Raw genomic sequence first — 6,248 nt, forward strand, 5'->3', positions numbered from 1 at the left:
TCCCACAGGAAGGAGGTCACATATAGTTCCTTGTAATCGGTTCCCTCTTTCCAACCCACTCTCCCTCTACCCTCCCAGTATCGCCACTCACACCGCTGGTCCTGAAGGGACCATCCGCCCTGGATTCCCTGGATTTCCAGTTCCTATCTGTACCAGTGTAGCAATGTTTTATTAATTACTAAAACCAGCTCATTTCAGTTTAGAGATTTTTATATTTTCCTGTATTGAAAATGATATTTTATATTCATTATAAATATTTCCAGAAGTCTTGAACACTCTATAAAAATCTAAATGTGTATTGTTCATGTAATTTGGTAAAACTTTATATGCTGAGAGTACTTATAAAAGTATTTTAGAGTACAAGTAATACATTTATATAAAATTATAATGATAACACATAATCATTCTAGATTTGCTTCACCTGTAAATAATGTTGTGCAAGAATTAAAGAGCCTGACAGCAGTTTAATTTCAGTGGTCAGTTTCTTATTAATCATCCAATTCTATCCACTGAACTTCTTTTAAGAGTTGACGAGTACTGTATCAGAAAGGCCTAATTTGAGTAAAGAACTGACTTTCCGCTTATTAAACAGGCTTTACATTTAATTGACCCCAATATGTTATCCAGTATTTCTATATGTATGTTTTGTACTTTGGATAGTAAATTGTTGTTTTCATAAGTATAGGATCCTTTCAAAGCCAGTCGTCTACACAGTAAAAGGGTTCCAACAACACTGATAAAGTTGGCAACGTATCTTGCACAAAACATTAAGATTCTCCATTTGTTTATGGTAGATAAAGGTTAAAAAGCAAGAATGCATTGAAAACTACTACTTGTTTCAGAATTTCTTATTTTCCATCATCATGTGTATACATAGTGGAACACGAGCAAGGTGTTAGAATCTCCTGATACAGCTGCAAAGAACTTGACTGCAACTGCGACTTGTCACCTGTGTGTGGCTGGAAACCGTTTCTCTGTGGTATGCTGTTGAGTGCTAATGAGTTGTCATTCTAAAATAACAAGCCAAGATAGGCAAATTGGTCACTTCTTGACGTCTAAAGCCCACACAGTCTGACTAAGTATAGGGAAATGGTGGAGGACCTCTTGCAGAGGCAAGAACTTCTGCATTGCAGTGCCCTGAGGTCTGGGCACAGAAGTTAAGAGATAAGAGAAGTAAAAAGAATTCCCTAACTAAGAGCAAAAAGTAACATCAGAAAAGAAAAAGATAAAGACAAGCTATTCTCAATCTGATATGATGAAGTAATCATTATCTTCCCTTCTTCCTCAACCTGCTAAAATGGACCTATCAGATTCAAAAAGTTCAATGGCCTTGCCCTGTTTTGTAAGCAGGCCTTGTCCTGCTAGATTTGTAAACAAGAGCAAGTGGCTCCTATTTAAGAGTCATTGCCATCATCTATAAAATGTATAATACAATTTAATCATATGCCAAAACGTGTTGCGAGAATGCTTAAATGTATAAACACCTAAAGGCTTTAGCATAGGATCTCACCCTTAATAAGTTCACAAGAGCATAAGGAAAAATACAGAGAGATCCATAGACAGAAGCTACTCATGAAAGTAAGTTTTGGGATAATTTTCATCATATTTTCTAGATTTTGAGCTGATTCACTGGTGAGAGAGGTCTTCAGAAATGCTACTGACTTGGTGTTTTGGAAAAAAAGTGACTTATCACATCTAGTTCCGGTGTCAGGTATCCATTCCATACACACGATGTGTGTTGCAACTAACACATCTACCCACAGGACAAGACAGAATATTTTTGACCACAAAGTTGCTGCTACTGGAAACAGCATGTGATATAGATATTACATCTAATCTAGTTATGTTATCTTAAAATATTGGAAATATGGTAGATAAATATTGGGCAGAAGGAATAACATTTCTGATAAAAAGAACAAGGTGTGATTTCAAAAGATATTGGGAGCTAACACAGTATACTTGGACAAGCAGTGGAAAATATAACTGGGGGATAAAGAAGGAGACCAGAGGCAGGCTTACAAGCTTGAGGTGGGTGACCATTAGCACATTAACCATCAGTATCCGTGTCATTATCATTCTGGCAAGTGTAACCACAGGAAGTCCCTCTAACTTCTGAATCATAGCAGTGTTTACCCACGGAGAGGAAAAAGCAGTGTGGGGTGGGCTGGGGGTGGCTGTGGGCAGGGTGGAGACCAAACACAAAGGAAAATAACATGAGTGTCATAAACATTGATTAGCCTGTAGTTATATTTCAGATTAAAAACTTTTCCTGGATGTTGTTGCTACTTTGTGCAGCTGAGTCCACTTTGATACATACGTGCTCTGTAGGACCGAGCACAGTTTTCCTGTGCTGTTAGATCTGAGAATTGGCATATGTTGACAACTATTGTCAAGGAAATAATTCAAAATATTTAACCCCATACTGGCATGAGAGACACACACCCTGATCTTTTCTTCAAAATCCTTAAATCCAAATATTTGTAAAGCAAGATGGTTTCATTAGTTTGGTGACAAACCTGAAATAAGATAACTATACTTTTAAATTTGTATATTTTTGTTATAGAAATATGTTATATTTGATATAGAAATGTGCACTTGGCTATGTGATGAATCACCTATCTCATGGGAAGTGTGAACATGCACATCTTCCACAACGAAAATAAAAATAAATAAAATACATTTCTCCTCAAGGACTTAGGAAAAGAATGTTTAGACTTCTATTACTATTTTGTGTGTGGATATTATAAATGTCTAATACGCATTGTTGAAAACCAAAAGTTTAGTTCTTTGAATCCACCCCAAGGCACTTCAGGAGGAAAACCTGGTGATCTACTTCCAAAAAATCAGCCTTGTACTGCCGTGATAGGGGTTCACTTGATAGGGCTTGGTATTTGTACTTTACACTCCATTTGGCTTTTATATGTGTATATAGAGAAAGCAATAGACATAAAAATACATACACTCAATAAATGATGAAGAGTTTTTAGCATAGTTTTGGTGTCAGTTTCCAGTTTTACTTCTTCAAAGAAATGGTGAAAAATCATGTATAAAAGAACAAGTACACTACGTAGTCTGACATCTCAGACTGCTTGTCTTACTCTTCACTCCAATGTGTTAGAGACCCACTGCTTCATTAAATGCAACCGGGTGGAAAATTCCTGCCTTGGGAAACATCCCTGGAGAAGTTCCTAAATTACTGCTCACTGAATTTCTTATGCCCTACAATATTCCCTATGATAAAGTAGCTAGAGTCCTTCCACAACAACAACTAAACTTAAAAAATCCAACACGACTCAATGTTATAAATGTATTATTAGATACACATTTTTAAATTGAACAAATCTCTCTCCGGGGAAAATAGTTTCTAATGACTATATAATGCTGAGGTTTACCAAGATTATACACAATGTTATGTAGCTCAAGTATTTAGAATTTTAATAAATATAAAGAATAAACTAAATGTCATGTAAGCATCTGAAGAGGTGATTCTCAAATCAACAATTTAGCAGATAACCCAAGGAGATTTAATCTCAAAGAAATTAGGAGATATTAATATTTCTGAAAGAAGTAAAATAAAAAGGCATATCTTGTGAGAGAATGAATGTGACTCAGGATTCCCAGATCCTATTCACATAGTTAAAACAGAATAATTTATAAATTACCTATTCAAAACTTAGGGCCAGAACAAAAGTTAGACACTACAATAATATAGCTGTTGTTCTGACTGGACTGGAAGCAATTTTGTAGCTTCTGAATGATGTACAATGTAAACACTCTAAACAAAAGGTTTATAGGCAAGTCCACCCAGAGATGCATTGGAAGACAGGCCTAGCAATCTATTTCTCAAAAGTCAGCTATTAAAAAAAGCAAAAACATTTTTGGGAACAGCTGTACTCTAATACACATGGAGGCAGCATGAGTCAAATTTATTTGAGAAAAACTGGTGTTTTGGTTTAAAGGAACTGTTTTGTCCTCCCACTTTCCCTTACAATATAATTTGGAAGCTTGCTCTTTCCTCTTTCTTGGGAATCTCTAATAATATAAGTAATTTCCTTATCACTAGAGTATTTTAGTCCTTCTAGTCAGGGTCTATTTCCTTAATAATTCAAATTCCAAGTCTGTGCAAAACCAAAACTATTAAATTTTGTTTAAATCTAATACTTTGTCTTGTTTTGTTTTGCTTTAATTTACTTCATGCTGGGAAACCTGTAGGGGGAAAACAGGATTATGTTTTATTTAAGTTCTACACTTATTAAAGCATTATTCTTTGGCTTTTTCTTACCACTCTTAACAAGCTGACTCTCCCTTCTTCGGCCAGAAAAAGATAAAGGATGAAAGAGAAAGAAGAAAAGAAATGTCTCATTTGTTTGAAGCTGTGCTTAGTCTTCCAAAAGTTATAAGGCTGAGTCTCTGCCTCAGAAAAGGGCTCAAATATTCTGGTAGAAATTTCCACGGAGCCTGGGAACAAGAGCCCGTTGAGTTGGCCAACGAAGTCCAATGAATATTTATTTGGTGATGATACTTGTCTCATACTGAAGTCACTCCAGGTTCCTTATTTTCTGTCTGAGCTCTTTCACACTACCAGACAATCTTCCTGTAATGACTTAAAGGTGACTCGTGACTCGGGCTGGCACTTTCCCACCCTCCTTTATCAATCCACAAGAGACACTCAGAGTTTCCCCCTTATTGGAAGCTCAACGTGTTTTGAGTACACCCCTCGCCTCTCTCCCACCACCGGCTATTGCACAGCTATCTGCATTCTTATTCCAACTACCTTCTCCATGCTTCTTTGCCACATTCTATGACTCTGAAAGTTGAATTCTAACAACTACATCACTTATGTCTTCTGACTTCTGGCTGATTTCAGCTATTGGAAATCATTGATAGGAGACATGAAAGGAGACGAAAACCAGGGCAAATTATGTCTTCTGCTTCCCCGTTGCTTACGTGGATACTAATATATGCTAGAATCTCTCCATGTGAGCTGTTGGCATTTTCTGGTGCTCAACAGAGACAAACAGAGTAATCGCTCTTCTAATACCAACACTGCTTAGAATATAATAGCTCAAATTTGTCATAAAAGTATTTAAAATTAAAATCTTGATTCTGATATGGACCACTGTCACGTATTTTTTTAGATATGATGGTCTTCTGTATTTATTCAAATGAACACTTTTAGCAAAGTCATCATGCATCTAGTCAATGCACTCTAGGTTTGTGAAGAGGGTTCTACCAGCCTATCTGCCCACTGTGTCCATCATTGTACAAAAGCTGTCCAGTTTCAGTATCACAGGCACTTGAAAGAGTGTAGACAAAAAAAACAACGTGGTAGCTACATAAAAAAAAAAAAGAATGTAGACAAGTCTTAGTATTATTGTACTGATTCCTGGGGACACAACAAGTCACGTTAGAAAACCAGAAAGGCCCTCAGTAAAATAATTCTTAGAATATGAGTCAATGAGCAAAATAGTCATAATTGTTGAGGCAACACAATTTTATTGAGGCAATACAATTTTAGCAATCACTTAAATACAATTTTAGCTTTGTATTTAAGTATCAAACTTAGGAAGAATGTATCTTAAATCTAAAACACCTATTTAAGAAATAAGAATAAGAATTTTTAAAAAATCTATGGTTAGCATGAGACATGGCTTATAGGGAATACACAAGAGAACCAGCAGTTTCAGAACATAAATTGTGATCAAAATGGTACTAGTCCACGGATTGGTCTTAATAATATGATGCATGCACACCTTATCTCTACAGAAATAGAAGTAGAAAATGATATGAAATTCCATATATGTACTATACACACAGAGAGAGTGAAATGTTTCTGTTTTCCTTCTCTCACAATTTTCTAACCTACAGAGGTTCTGACTTTCACAAGTTGATATAGAACTGTTAAATTTCCATGAAACAAGCTGCAGAGAGTGACAAGCCTGTACCCTGACACACAAGCAATAATACATATTGCCTTGTGTATTTAAGTTGTCATATACGCAGACACATATTCTTTTTTCCCTGGGTCTCACAATTGAGGTATATACACACACCCACACTAACACATACACATACATACACACACATCTAAGGAGCAAAGGCATAGTGGTATCTGGAAGATCAGCACTTCAAGACCACTAGCCTCTTTGGCCCTTCATGATCACACATGTTGGTGTGCTGCTTCCATGTGGGCTTTGTTGCTTCTGGGCTAGCTGGTCGCTTGTTTACTTTCAAGCCTTTAAGTCCCC

This window comes from Echinops telfairi, unplaced genomic scaffold, assembly GCF_000313985.2.
Source record: "Echinops telfairi isolate 266 unplaced genomic scaffold, ASM31398v2 ScPeMD7_1957;HRSCAF=2489, whole genome shotgun sequence".
Lineage (NCBI taxonomy): Eukaryota > Metazoa > Chordata > Mammalia > Afrosoricida > Tenrecidae > Echinops > Echinops telfairi.